Consider the following 15,786-nt stretch of genomic DNA (forward strand, 5'->3'; position numbering starts at 1 on the left):
TCTGCAGGGGAGTCATCACTTTGTGATATGCCACTGGACCTGCAACACATGATGGCAGAGCAGGGACTGATGATATACTCTTTTTGATCAAGTCTACATTTTCTTTGCATACTGAAGACCAAATAAACTCACTGTTCTTCTTTCATAAAGTTCTGTAGCACCCCATCAGATCAGAGATATTTTTATGAACTTTGAATAAAATTCACCTAATCCCAGGAACGGGCATAGTTGGTCTCTATCCTTGGGGCCCACAGCTTTCACAATGGCATCAACCAAGCCAGGTTTTTGGCTTTACTCCTTCAACTGACAATACATGTTCTAAGTATTCACATTCATCAATAAAAGCATTGCATGTTTCCCCTCTTAAATGAACCCCATTATCTTGCAACAGGGTAACACCTTGTTCAAAATGAATTCATGTTCAGCTTCAGTTTTGGAAAAACGAGAATATTATTCTGAAAAACAACAACATTACCAATATCTTTCAGAATCTTTGTCATAACTTTCTGAAATACATAAACTGCTGAGGTCAAAGGATTTCATCATCAGTTGAGAGGATGATGACCCAAGAATGAATGTGTATGTGAAGATGCCACACGAATGCACTCTGTATAAGAGGAAATTGAGTCATGCTGTCACAAAAGTGAAGTAGTGTGTTGTGTATTTTTGAAAATAATATCCTAGTTCAGTGACCCCCTGAGTCAGACTCATGTAAAACTTCAGTGCTGTTCTCTGTGTCCTTTCAGTGATGTTTTTCTCCTAGTTTGCACCGGCATATTCTTGTATAATTTCCGGCATTTTGCATTAGTTGTGACGCAGAATGCCTCATTTTATGCTACGTTGCGTAACTGAGATGCCGTTCAGGTAAAAATTCTATCAGGAGTACGGGTGCAACTTGAATGAACAGAAAACGAGTGGCTGTTGTTCATCTCACGCATTATTTTTGCGCTATTTTGTAGATCAAACTACATCCTAAATAGATGTGAGAATGCATACTGCTATAAAAAAAAAAGTGGAAAATGTCAAACCCAAAGGAAATTATGTGAATTTCATTCAGGCCTACAAATATGTGACAATGTCATCCGAGAACTAGATTACTTACATGAAATCGTCAGGATTGGCTAAGTTTCAAAAAGCAAGTGCTCGCTGTCATTTCTATTGTTCGTGAACTGGAACTTTCTGACAATATACGAAAGTGGAAGAGGAGTGCAAACAAGCACATAATGTGGCAAAACATTATGTGCTTGTTTGCACTCCTCTTCCACTTAGGTATGTTGTCAAAAAGTTAAATTTCACGAACAATAGAAATGAAAGCGAGCACTTGCTTTTTGAAACTCCCTTATCACAGACATTAGAAGTCAGAGTGGAAGGTCAAATAGAACTTCTTTATTGGCTCGCGCTGACCTTGTGTCAGTATGTCAGCTACCTCTACCCAACTGACAGTAAGTCGATGAACCGTAAATGTTACTGTAATTTAGAACACCATGGCCCATATTTATACTTTTTTAGCTCCGTATTTTGACGCAAAAGCGGCGCAAACTTACAAAATACAAGTTTGCGTCGCTTTTGCGTCAAAAAGCGGCGCAAATGCGGCGCTAAAAAAGTATAAATATAGGCCCATGTTGGCACGGGCTACCTTGTTCTTTAAAATTTGAAATTTCAGATACAGGCAGTAAAATCCGACTGACAGCATAAAAACTGCCAGTCACTTTTTAGTGTTCCTTTTAGTTTGTTTTCTTAATGTAATTGCACAATTGTTTGTTTCTCTGGCCACATTAAAACTATGTTTGCCAAAAAACACAAACCATTGCATTTCAAATTCAGTCTGAAAGAGAAATGTCAACACTGGTTTCATAAAAAGTAAAAAAGTAAAACTATATTGGTCTAGAAACGGAATAGGATGACGCATGCCCTCAACAGCGTAAATTCAGCTTGTCTTTAAACGACACAATATTCCGCCCTCTTTTCACACAGTCTCACCAGAAGGAATTTTGCAGCAACTGGTTTCTTTGTGAGACGTATACCTCACCACCAGGCGCGTCTTTTGAGGGGCTTGAAGACCTGCAGATGCGTGGACTCCCGCTCTGCCAGGGACGGAATGACATGTGCTGGCATTGCTCATGCCTCATGCTAGGGCTGTTCATAGACCATGCCTCAGCTGCTTGAAAGCTTGATTGGAGCGGTTCATGTTCCAATGTGGGATCGACCCTGTGGAAAGACTGGAGTGATCTTGACCTGGGATGGCACTGCCCATGTGCCCACAGTGAAACCTATAATGTGTAAATGCTGAGGGTGCTCATGTGTTTTGCTAGGACTGTTGACTGATTGTGCCAGGACCGGTCAATGCATGTGCAGGCTGGACAGTTCACGTGCCAGGCTTTGAAGCTAATCATCCTGCCTTCTAGCTGCCTGCCTCCCCCTGTCATGATTGTGGCCCTGTCCCACCTATTGAGGCAAATATCATTGAAGGCCAGTTGGTTTGCCAGGGTTATTGGAGTTGCTTGTGATTTAGTTTGAGCTAATGCTGCTCCCACTGTTTGCAGCCTAACCTGAGGACCGATCAAGTTAAGGATCTCAGTTATTTGCTGAAGTGGAAAAAACTGCCTAAATGTGAGAAGTGTGGATGGGACAGGTGCGAAAAAACCAAGCACTGTGCATGAAGCGGTCCTGTGAAGAGACTGGTGATGTTGCAAGAGGCCGGAAACAGCAATGGGAGCAGGGGGCTCTGAAGAACTGCTGGAACTGGTGGACAACTGATTCATTTCAGAGAGCCATTTTTTCCTACATGACACTGGGATCTGGAGACCTTGTGATCAGCCCGGCCCAACCCAACTCTAGTTCCAGGCAATCCCACCTCCTTCTCTACTTCCACTTCTTTCTTTCACACACCACCAAGGCTGCTGCGGGGGCCTGAAGAATTAATTTGGTAGATAGAGTAATTCTCCTAAGCTACAGGAACAGCTACTGCTACAACATATGGCATTGGGAAGGAAGGAGTCGGCTGGAGATACAGAGACCCAGGTTGAAGGTAGTGAAGGGACAGAAGACAGTGACCAGAGCTGCTGAAGGCAAGCATACCTGTGCATCTCACTGTATTCTTGAGCAACCAAGCATTGGAAGTAGGTAAGTTTGCATGAATAGTAAAAAGGAGACAGTGAACCTTCCCCCTAGCATAAGATTGTCTCTGAGTAGTGAGCATATTTGATTGTTGAGGCATATGTCATCCATCTGCTTCTATGGTAAATTGTGCAACAGCCCAGTCTCTACAAAACATATCCAAACCACTTAAAATGTTTAAATTGGTCTAGCTATTTGACTTCTGATAATCCTTCCTCAAAATACCTCAAAGTCTTCAAGCTCTGTCAATGAACTCTTTGAACTCACAAAATAGCCTGAGATGTTCTCCCTTTTCATTATTTAGAGTGCATTGATAGCATGTCAGTAACACATCTTATTTTGTTTTGGTGATATCTGTTAACATCAGCAGCACCTTGACACCTGAACACCTCGAACGAATGCTACTTGGAGAATTGGACAGTCTGCCATATTTGGTATACTTGCCAGTTGTTAGCACATTGTATTTTAGCACTTCTGGTACCCTCAGCATTTCTAGGGCCTCCAGCCATTACTGGTACTGATACTTTGACATTTGGGCCTTACTATGAATTATTATGGCATATTTAATAACTTTTGGGAAGCAGAAGAACTGAGATGTGATTTAATTAAAGAAGATGGTGGTGTGGTAATAAATTAGGAAGCAACTACTGTTTACTTATCTTTTGTTTTAAATATGCATCTATGGTCTTGAAAAGATGCACAGTCAGTAAATACAGTCATTAATTTAATGGAGCCAGGATTATCCATGGACTTGGACACTATTAACATCAATGCTGAGCTTGCTAATTTTGTTAGTAATCCTATCTCTTGAAATGATGGGCCCCTAAAAATAAAGGCTATTCTAACTACAGATATCATCACAGCTCTCTGGGAATAATTTTGATCTCCACTCAAATCCATGTGATAGACTGCTGCAACTGTAAGGCTGGTCCCGATAGACTAATCCAGAAAACAATCTAAATGCAAGTTACTCTCAAGCCAGGAATGCCCCAATTGAAATTTCTACACCTACAATGAAGGTTACACAAGTGATGCAGGATTTAAAAGGCCCTTTGTTCATTAGCAGCTCTGACTCCATCTCTGGGCATTGAAGACACAAATGTTGTCTCTGTAACAGGTTGGGTATCCTTTTCAGAGAGATTCCTCAAGGATCTACAGCGCACTGAAGGGCTGGGATGTAATTTTAGGAGAGACCTGGAAGGACAGCCAGAATTTGATACTTTTGAAGGGTTAAGCTGAAGGATAACCAGTGGTACTAGAAATATTGGCAGTTTCCTCACCATCATTCCTGAAGGTGGCAACTAAGCTTTGTCCCTTGGTGAAGGAACCATTAAAGCAGATAAGGCATCCAAAGTTCTGTTGACTTTCGAACATAGCAGTATATCTTGCTCTTGATGCTCTGCATGCTCTTTGTCACAAGACAGAGGCTATTAAGTTGAGACCAATAGCAAATTACTGCTGAACTTGGTACAAAATCTATGCCACCACTTACTCATCCATCAACGATGTACATCTCTTCCCTAAAGTCAGACAATATCCTGGAGGAGAGAAGACTCTAATCTCTATGATTGGTTAGCAATCTGAATAAAGGTAAAATGGATAGCAGAGAAACCTACTTTGGGGACATGACACAACTGATATACCTTCAGATGTCCTTGGTTAAATTGTAGTGCTAGTCATAAGGAAGTTAGCATTAGTCAGAGCTTGACCCTAAGGCAGCAACAAAGTCTTTCAAGAGAAGAAGACACACCACCGCAATTGAGTAAATTGGGTCACCATATAGACTGGCATAGAGGATCGCTCAGCAAAATGCTGGACTCATAAGAGGGCTAAGAGCCTACTGAGGAGGGTATTATTGACACCCCAAGGGAAAATGTCACATTTTCTATTGTCTGCAACAAGATGAAACAGAAAAAACTCAGTAAACTAAAGAACTGTGTAATAACTCACAATCAGCCCAGACATACCATCTCTTTGGCATCTAATTGCTCCTCAACAAATAAAATGGTGTTTTCCATATTTCACCTTTTATGCAGGAAAAAGGAAGAGGGCAATCCCATAGAAGATGAGGCGCACAGGCCAGTAACATCTGAGCAAACAAAACTTTGAACTGAGGGGGCATTGGCGTGTGGGCCACTGGCCCACAAATTGGCTAATGTGTGGCCTGTTATCAATCCAACTGCTGAATCCCTGACTGTTGTGACAACTTTAAATGCCCATGTTGAAATCTTTTTACCTGTGTGACTTGAAGAAGAAAGAAGTGCACCATTACCTGTAATTATGGAGCCATGGGGAGGCTTTGACCAATATAAGTTGGATTTGATGCCTTCCTATGCTTCATGGATTTAGTGTGATATCCTTAATAGAGGCTATCTTGTAATCTACTCAGGAAACGAATACTCTAAATTATTGGAAGATATTGGGTCACATGATATATTTTCTAGCAGGAATTGGTTTGACTACTAATGAGATAACAATAGTTTATTGGGAATCCATGATGCGTTTCAAAATACAGAGGTCCCTTAGCGAGAGATTGGATGTATTAGGAATTAATGCATGTAAAATATTGCTAGAAAAGTGTAATTTCTTCTGGTGACCCCTGAGCAAAATCATTTTCAGAAGCCTGAGCTTGTGTTTCATGACGGGGCACATGGAATATAGTAGCCTAGCTACTGAAAAAGGCCCGGAGAGCTACTGCAACATCATCCCTGATGCTGGGCATGGTATTTCCAATGTTGTACGCAAGTCTAAGCCATAATTTTGCAAATGTAGTATATCTATGGGCTTGGGGAACAGGGAACGGTGGAGGGGGGACACTTCTCCTCTTCCACCCAACTTAAAACTAATTAGTTTAAAAAACAAAAATCAAAATTTCAAATATTTCAAAGAAACTGACTGCAGCACTCCAGATTTGACAGTTGCTTTTAACTTCAAGACTGGAAATCGCTCACATTAAACATCCTGGACTCCACTTTCGTTGAGCTTTGTAAATTTAGCCAAGGTAAAGGAAGGCCCATGATTGTAGTCACCTCTAATAGAAATTATGTATCTACTTGTGAGGAAGAAGACCAGCATACTAGCAATTTCAAGCCCTACTATAGCAATTTCTTTATTTTGCCATCTCATCGCAGATCTAAATACTGGGGCTAGAGGAAGCAGTAAGTATTAGCTCCAGGGCTAGAATGCCTTTGAGTCTGTGCAAACTTACTAAAATGCATGTTTTAAGGATTTTCACCAGCTATTTTCTAATCATTTCCCATACCAAGAAAGGATGGAAATTTACTTCTGGCAAGGGCAGAAGTAGAAGTTCTTTCAGGGTAGGGAAAAAAGGGTCAGGAAGGAAAGTGAACTTGTAAACGCTCAATAGATTTTTGCATGACCAAATATTTGCTCGTGCTAAAATACAGTTCACAAATATATTATGGAAGTACGATTTCCTGGTCTACTTACGTAAATTGTTGTGAATTTATGAAAGCCACTAATGTAAAGACATATACCATGGGTGCACTTTTGTGACTAAGAATTGGGCCCCCAATTAGGACAGTCGTTGACCAAGACATTTTGATTTTATTACAATTCTATTTCTCTCTCTATCCATCTATCGGCTGGCTTTATTGTGAGTGATAGCATTCTGCTCTTCCACAAGGAGCATTTGGCACACACAGTAGTTTTGTTCAGTGCCAGAAACTACGGTGGCAATGTGTGCTTTTTGAGACAAAGATTTGTTTTTGCTTTTTGACAATGTTTTTTACAATGGTGAGGGCCTTCGAGTTCCCACAACAAGAAAGAGTTACAAAAGCCATGTCAAAACAAAACACAGATTGACAAATCCAAGAGACTAACCACCAATGTTGGATCAGTTGGCTTTGCCAGTGCTTGTTTATTTTCATGTTTCCCACAATCTTGTTGAAAATGATTACACTGATTTTCCATTATGAATATTTTTTGGAAATACTAGGATGCATCAACACAGTTTACTAAATGATGCTTCAAAGAAATAGTACCTCAAAGTTCACAGTAATTTAGCAAACTGCTTTTTTTTCCTACACTGCATTTTTTTCTGAACTTCTTATTTTAAAAGCAAAGAATCATCAATATTGCTTGCAAGCTTCTGCAAACATCTGCATCTAATCAGAGAACATTCTGGGAGTATTACACGTAGCCTCATATTGTTAAACTTTTCAAGCGTGCGTACACACATTCTTTTTTACTGGAACCGCTCTCAGTAGTGCAGAGGCACACTACAGCGTTTATTTAGATTGCTCACTCTAATAATAAAGGCTTTGCATAATGAACCATAAATACAAGCCCGAACAGCATCAGCATATGGGCACAAATATTACCTCAACCACAGACAGTTCCCTTCCATGTAAACTGACAGCCAAAGTGTTTGTGCTGCAGGGGGTTAGGCCTACCTCTCCCAAGGACAACATAAACATGAAAACATGTTGTCCTTGACTTCAAACAATATGTCCTGGGTGTCAGGCTGTATGAATTCCACATCCCTGAGTTACCTTAGGGTACGAGTTACAGTTGCTTGAGATAATTATAACTGGTGAATTTCAGTATTTTTGTTTGTTTGAAAGGTTTGTTTTAACTGACATTTTAACCCAATTACAACATCCCTTTAACCTTTGTTTATTCAGTGAATATAAATGTGTATGTGTGACATCAGGGCCCTGAAGACACACTTGCATGAGTTATATATAACTCAACAGGGCGTCAAACCGTTAATGGTGCATTTCTTCCTCCTTTTTTATTCAGTTTCTCCTTAAATCAGTTGCTAATTAAGTTAGGGGCAATGGTATTTTTATTTTTCTGCTGCCCACCCACCAGTGCAAAACAAAGCAGAATCCCTTGAACTGCTGCATATATTGCACAACTGGAACAGTGAAAATGTGCCTCTATGTTGAGATATCTGAGAATACACTTGTTCCTTCTGTATGCTGCTATCGTTTTAATGATAAACAACCTACAAAAGCAACGGAGACATTAGTGAAAAAAACAACCAAAAGCTAAACTTGGTAGAGAGAATGCAAACACAATTGCCCTTTCATAATTCGTCCTAAAGGATACAATTAAAATGTAACTAGGAAATAGTTTATTTCTGTGCAAAGTTCAAATTACATAACATTGAAAATTCAGTTGAAAAGTGACAAAAAAAAGAGTCAACACTGAGTTGTCAATTGTACAAACAAATAGGATCCTTCATGGTTTACTGAGTGCCAGCTGGCAGAAAAACAGAGCAAATGTGGCTTCTCAACAGCTTCCAGTGCAAAGACCCACAGCTAACAGAATATGGAATTACAGCACTTGAAAACCAACACGCGCTTTACAAGCTTCAGGCGAATAGCTGCCTACTGCTCCAAGTGGATAATTACCAGCAGCCGCTACCCAATCCCTTTATAAGTAATGGAAATGTAAAAAGATGTTATAAATTATAAAGCAGCTTTATTTTGTAGCCTGCAACTGGACAATAGAGAGATGACTAGAACTTTGCTGACTACATTGAAGAGTCATCCCAGTAAACAGCCTGCCACCCTCCAGCCTCACAGTAAATGTGCATGCTGCATCCCACCTGGCTTTGGGGCAGTTTGAAATAAAGGAGTGAGTAGAAGTAACAGGTCTCAATTCCTGGTAGAGGGCAGGCAGAGATTTGTAACATTCCTGGGCCTTCTTACAATTTAGCGCCTGCCTCACTCCTGGTCAGCAGGATAGGTAAATTTGCCTTTTTGTGTGGTCTCCTCGGATTCTTTGCTACCACATGTATCCTGGTAGCCAATTTCATTTTATAAATTACGTACAAGCTTCGAGTCTTTGACTCAGCTCCTCAGAAGCTCACTTCCTGGTTCTGCTAACTCATGACTCATCCCCCTTTCTGCTGCTAACCAGAGGCCCCCAATTTTTGGATCCCTAGAGTAAATGTTGCCTATTTCCAGCACTGTTCGTAAGTATTTATACTGCACATTTATAATATGATAATGACACCGTTTGTGTTTTTTTGCAAGTAAGATCCTAGCCCAGTGACCAGCTGCAGCAGAATCTTGCCAAACTACTTTGCTGTGCACTATGACCTTGCTGGGGGGAGGAGGGGGCAGCTGAGCTTGAATTTGTGTGGTACCATACATCTGTAGTACTGTCATCCTGGGCCAGATTAACATTTGAAATCTTCTGATTTGGACACAGCGTCTTCCATTCTTGCTCTTATCTTCCACTTGAAGATATTTTCAGAATGTCCGCGATAATGAAAAATAGGAATTAAAAAAATACTTCCTTTTTAGGTCTGGCTTAGAGACAGCCTTAATAATATTTCAAATCTCAGCTAATGAAGACATCATAAATAAAAAATACAAATGTGCATACATAGAGAGGCTTTCAGCTTAAGCGTCAATTCACCAAATGCCAGGGGTAGCTGTCGGAAGTGACATCAGAGGACCTTTGACCTTCAGTTTCACTCACTCACAGATGCTTACACATACACAATCGCACTTACAGAGATTCACTCTCACCTAAAAACGCACATTCACACGCAAGCTTGTACACATCATACATTTAAAAGCACTTTTTTTTTAGTTACCTCAGCTGCCAGGGGCCAGGGGTCACAGAGGCAATCCAATTGACTGTCCATGGCTTTCAGTCAGACCTCTTCATCCATTTTTCTGTTAGATAATACACTTTCTGATGGATACAACTACCTGTGGATTCCTCACCTAATGAATACTCCCATGGCGCCAGCATTCGACGGAAATCTTCTTACTAGTCTCTGCACGTCGACGAGGACGTCACTCTAGCCCACGCGACGCCGTCTGACGTCATACAGGCAATAAGAGGTCCTCGACGACGTGCCGACGTCAGTTCCCTTTTTTCCGTGCATTCGAAACGGTTATCTTCGAGGGAGCAACTGTTACTTTTGTGGTTACAGTGTATTTTTGCTGCGTAGTCTTTCTCTGTGGTAATAATGTCGCAGAGAAAGTCTGGATTCAAGCCTTGTCGTGAGTGTGGAGGCAAGATGTCAGTGACGGATCCTCATTCCGATTGCCTTTGGTGTTTGAGCTCCGACCACGACGTCTCGACTTGTGATTCATGCCAGCACATGAATCCAAAGGCCCTCAAGGAACGTGAGGCGAAGCTGTTTATGGCGAAATCGAAGGAGAAGCATCACAAGAAGTCTTCTTCACCAAGACATCGGCGTCATCGAGACTCCCGGAGCCGTAGAGAATCTCGGCGTCATTCAAAGAAGACTCGTTCCAGGTCTTCGGATCGGTGCCGAAGGACATGGGAGATCAGTCCCACGGTTACGCCGCATCCTTCGACGCCGTTGCCCTCTCCGGCGTCTCCAACTTCACCTGGACAGGCGTCGGTGATTGAGGTATTGGAGCCTCAGGTGTTTTCTCCGGCGTTGCAGACGTCGAGGCCGGCGTCGGGGTCGCCTCCGAGACAGGCACCCCAGTATCTGGCTTTTCCCACCCCTGGAGCCGATAGTTCCGCATTCTTGAATGCGATGTATGCCATCTTCCATCAGATGGCTCCAGGGGGTGCTCCGGCTGGGCCTTTGGCCTTTTCATTGGGTGATCCTGCGCCTCTTCGGCCGGCACCCTTTATGCCCTTTCTCCCTTTTGGGAACGTGGGCTCGGCGCCGGTGTCGGAGCCGGTGGCCGCTCCGGTGGCTTCAGAGGGATTGGCCCCGGGGATTTCCATCCCGTCGACGTCGGGATTTCGGCCTGTGACTCCGGTGGGTCCATCTGCTTCGACTGCTCTTTCGTCGGCGCCGAAGTTACCTGTGGCGCCGGACGCGGCGTCGGTGGCTTCTGAAGATCGGCGCCGATCTTCGACTTCGGCGGAGGCATTGTCGACTCCGCGTATTGAACAACGGCTTCATTCGAGGAGACGTGCTCTCCCTGTATTAGAGGAGCAGGAGTACCAACGAGCCCTGGAGGAAGGAGAGCTAGAGGACTCGGGTGATGGGCTGCGTGGTCTGGAGTCGGCCAGTGGGCTGGACACTTCCCCTGAGTGGGATCTTTCGTCCCCGGGAGAATATACTGAGGAGGCTGCTTCCTTTCACGCAGTGGTACGGAAGGCAGCTAGTTTTTTGGACCTGCCTTTGCCGGTGGTGGAGGCTAAACAAAACCTTCTAACAGAGGTGCTACATCCGGCCTCAGCTGCGGCGGAGCCTCTTTTGCCATTTAATGACGCTCTGCTGGATCCGGTTTTAGAGGTGTGGAAGAGGCCGGCATCTTCCCCAGCAGTTCACAGAGCCGTGGCCAGGAGGTATCGGGCGGCTCCGACTGACCCTGGTTTTCTGTCTAGGCACCCTACGCCGGAGAGCTTGGTGGTGCAGGCCTCCTGTTCATCCAAGTCAGCGCCTGGTTCTTTCCCGACGGTGCCTGGGGACAGAGATTCAAAGAAACTAGAGGCGCAGTCCAAGAAGATTTTTTCGTCCTGCAGTCTGGCGTTGAAGGCCACCAACGCAACCTGTATCCTGGGGAGGTATATTCATGCTCTGATGGATGACATTTCCTCATCATTTACAGAGCTTCCCCAGGGTCTTTTGGATGTTGTTTCAAATGCCCAGGCTGCTGCGACCCAGATTATCCAGACGGGACTGGATACGACCGACTCAGTAGCCAGAGCAATGGGCACAACTGTGGTGGCAAGGAGGCAGGCCTGGCTCCGTAACTCGGGCTTTTCTGCGGATGTACAGTCCACATTGTTGGATCTCCCGTTTGATGGGGACAAACCGTTTGGAGCCAAGGCTGATTCGGCCTTGGAACGTTTTAAGGAGAGCAGGGCCACGGCTAAGTCGTTAGGGCTCCAAGCTCCTTCTTCCACGGCCTCTTCCAGATTTTTCAGGAGGTTTCGTGGATTTGGGCGTGGCTCTTCCTCCTCTTCCTTTCGGGGAAGATATCAGCAACCTGCCTCTTCCCATCCCTATAGATCTTTTAGAGGGAGAGATAGGGTCCGCACCAGAGGAGCCTCTCAGCAGCACTCTGCCTCTTCCTCATCCTCTGGCGGGGTGCAGCAGGGGAAGCAGCCTTAGGCTTCCACCATTTCCCACTCACTCCTCTCCTGTAGGGGGAAGATTACAGCATTTTCTCACCAAATGGAAGACTGTTACAACGGACACTTGGGTTCTCAGTATTGTGGGAAAAGGCTACACCCTTCCCTTTCGGGAGTTCCCGCCCCTCATCCCGCCCCGCCCTTCTTATTGTTCAGAAGAACACCTCCTGTTGCTAGAACAGGAGGTACAAGCCCTCCTTTCAAAGGGCGCGGTGGAGTTGGTCCCAGAGCAGGAAAGGGGTCGAGGATGTTACTCAAGGTATTTCCTGATTCCCAAGAAGGATGGTCGTTTGAGACCAATCCTGGACCTGAGGATCTTGAATTGGTTCCTCAAGCAGGAAAAGTTCAAGATGCTGACCCTAGCACAGGTGCTTTTGGCGTTGAACAAGGAAGACTGGATGGTGTCTGTCGACTTGCAGGATGCTTACTTTCATATCCCGATACTCAAGTCACACAGGAAGTATCTCCGGTTTGTGGTGGGATCGCAGCACTATCAGTTTGCGGTCCTTCCGTTTGGTCTTACTTCAGCACCTCGAGTCTTCACGAAGGTGATGTCGGTGGTTGCGGCAGAGCTCAGAAGGAAAGGGATAGCAGTATTCCCTTACTTGGACGACTGGTTGATCAAAGCCAAGTCCCCGGAGCTTGTGTCGCATCATCTGCAGTCAACAACCCAGTTGTTGTTCGACCTGGGTTTTTCGGTGAACGAGCCCAAATCTCACCTAGAGCCCTCTCAGCGCCTCCTGTTCATAGGGGCAGTACTGGATACAACATTGGGTCGGGCCTTTCCTCCGCCTCAGCGGATTCAAGATATTCAGGATTTGGTTCCAATGTTTCGAAATGGAGCGGTAGTTCCAGTCCTCAAGGTCCTTCGTCTGCTCGGTCTGTTTGCCTCCTGCATTCTGTTGGTCACGCATGCTCGCTGGCACATGAGGGCTCTTCAGTGGTGCCTCCGAAGGCAGTGGTCTCAACACAAAGGGGATCTAGAGAGTACTGTCAAGATCTCCAGAGATGCTGCTGTGGATTTGAAGTGGTGGATTGCAAGCAACAATCTTTCACAAGGAAAGCCGTTCCAGCAGTCGCCACCAGTGGCCACAGTCATAACGGATGCTTCCACTCTAGGGTGGGGAGCTCATCTGGGGGATCTGGAGATCAAAGGTCTTTGGTCTCCAGAGGAACAGATGTTTCCCATCAATCTGTTAGAGTTACGGGCTGTACGTCTGGCTCTCAAGGCCTTCCTCCCTTCCCTTCGTGGTCAGTCGGTACAGGTCCTAACGGACAATACTACCACGATGTGGTACATAAACAAGCAGGGAGGAGTGGGGTCGTACCTTCTCTGCAGAGAAGCTCTTCGACTATGGTCCTGGGCAAAGGACCATCAGATTTGCTTGATAGCAAACCATCTGGCCGGAGTCTTGAACGTGCGTGCGGACAGTCTCAGTCGCCAATTCTCGGCAGACCACGAGTGGCGTCTCCATCCAGATCAAGTCCGTTTAATCTTCCAGAGGTGGGGGTTTCCTCGGGTAGATCTGTTTGCCACTCGGGAGAACGCGCATTGTCCGTTATTCTGCAGCCTCCAGTGCGTTGGGGGACGCGTTTCAAATAACCTGGTGCGGCCAGTTGCTTTACGCGTTTCCTCCCATACCCTTGATTCCTCGAGTATTGAGGAAGATTCGCCAGGACCGGGCTCTAGTCATCCTAATAGCTCCGGATTGGCCAAGGAGGGTATGGTACTCCGACCTTCTCCAACTCTCAATGTGCCCTCCGCTCCGTCTCCCTTTCAGGGCAGACCTCCTCTCGCAGTCGCAGGGGCAGGTTCTACACCCCAACCTCCAGAGTCTGCACCTACATGCCTGGAGATTGAACGGGGCAACCTGAGTTCCTTCTCTCTCCCGCCTGAGGTAGTGGATGTTATATTAGCGGCCAGGCGACACTCCACTAAATCTATCTACGCTAATAGATGGTCTAAATTTGTTGCGTGGTGTGGAGAGAGGCAGATTGATCCTTTGCATGCTCATCTATCGGACGTTTTGTCTTTTGCTCTGTCTCTAGCGCAGAAAGGTTGTGCAGTGGCTACCATTAAGGGTTATTTATCGGCCTTGTCAGCCTTCATATGTCTTCCAGACCAACCATCTTTATTTAAATCCCCTATTGTTATCAGATTCTTGAAAGGTCTTCTAAATAAATATCCTCCAAAGCCATTCGTTATGCCGCAATGGGATTTGTCCCTGGTCCTGACTTTCCTTATGGGGTCCCCTTTTGAACCTATGCATTCTTGCCCCTTAAGGTATTTGGTTTTAAAAACAGTCTTCCTGATAGCTATAACATCAGCAAGGAGAGTGAGTGAGTTGCAGGCCTTATCAGTAAAGCCCCCTTATACAACTTTTTATGGGGATAAGGTGGTGTTGAGGACCAAGGCTGCTTTCCTCCCGAAGGTTGTTTCACCTTTCCATTTGGCTCAGGCAATTACTTTGTCCACGTTCTATCCTCCGCCTCATCCTTCCAAAGAGGAAGAAAGACTGCACCGTCTGGACCCAAAGAGGGCGTTGAGCTTCTTTATTGATAGAACAAAGGATTTCAGGCTGGAGGATCAGCTGTTTATTGGATACGTGGGCAAGAGGAGAGGAAAGGCAGTCCACAAGAGAACACTATCCAGGTGGGTTGTTCTTTGCATTAAAATCTGTTACTCTTTGGCAAAGAAGGATCCTCCTGAGGGCATTAGAGCTCATTCCACCAGAGCTAAGTCGGCCACTTCGGCCTTGGCCAGAGGTGTTCCTGTGGTCGACATCTGCAAGGCCGCAACTTGGTCGTCCCTTCACACTTTTGCAAAACATTACTGTTTGGATTCTGAGGTTAGAAGGGACGGCCATTTTGCACGGTCAGTGCTGCAGGATTTCTTGGTTTGACCATTTAGGCACCCACCGCCGGGCGTGGTACTGCTTTGGGACTCTATTCATTAGGTGAGGAATCCACAGGTAGTTGTATCCATCAGAAGAACGAGTTACTTACCTTCGGTAACGATTTTTCTGGTGGATACATTAGCTACCTGTGGATTCCTCACGGTCCCACCCGCCTCCCCGTTGCCTTTCTGGTCTTACCAAGTAATCCTTGAGTATGCTCTTCTTGGTCTTTGAGGGTGCAATAGATGTTGTATATATTATATTTATATATATGTATATATGTATATATCTTTGTGTATATACTTGATGTGTATATATATTTTAAAAAGAGAGAGTTATATATATATATAAAAGATTTACAGTTATTCATGCAATGTTGTGTATTTTTACAATGTAGTGGGATGTTGCCTTGCTCTTTCATTGCATTGCCTGGTTGTTCTCATGCACGTAAAAAATGATTGGTACTGACATCGGCACGTCGTCGAGGACCTCTTATTGCCTGTATGACGTCAGACGGCGTCGCGTGGGCTAGAGTGACGTCCTCGTCGACGTGCAGAGACTAGTAAGAAGATTTCCGTAGAATGCTGGCGCCATGGGAGTATTCATTAGGTGAGGAATCCACAGGTAGCTAATGTATCCACCAGAAAAGTCGTTACCGAAGGTAAGTAACTCGTTCTTTGTGTCTATGCATACCACAGCATTCAGCATAGGGTTG

Source organism: Pleurodeles waltl, chromosome 12 (assembly GCF_031143425.1).
Source record: "Pleurodeles waltl isolate 20211129_DDA chromosome 12, aPleWal1.hap1.20221129, whole genome shotgun sequence".
In the NCBI taxonomy this organism is placed as follows: Eukaryota; Metazoa; Chordata; class Amphibia; order Caudata; family Salamandridae; genus Pleurodeles; species Pleurodeles waltl.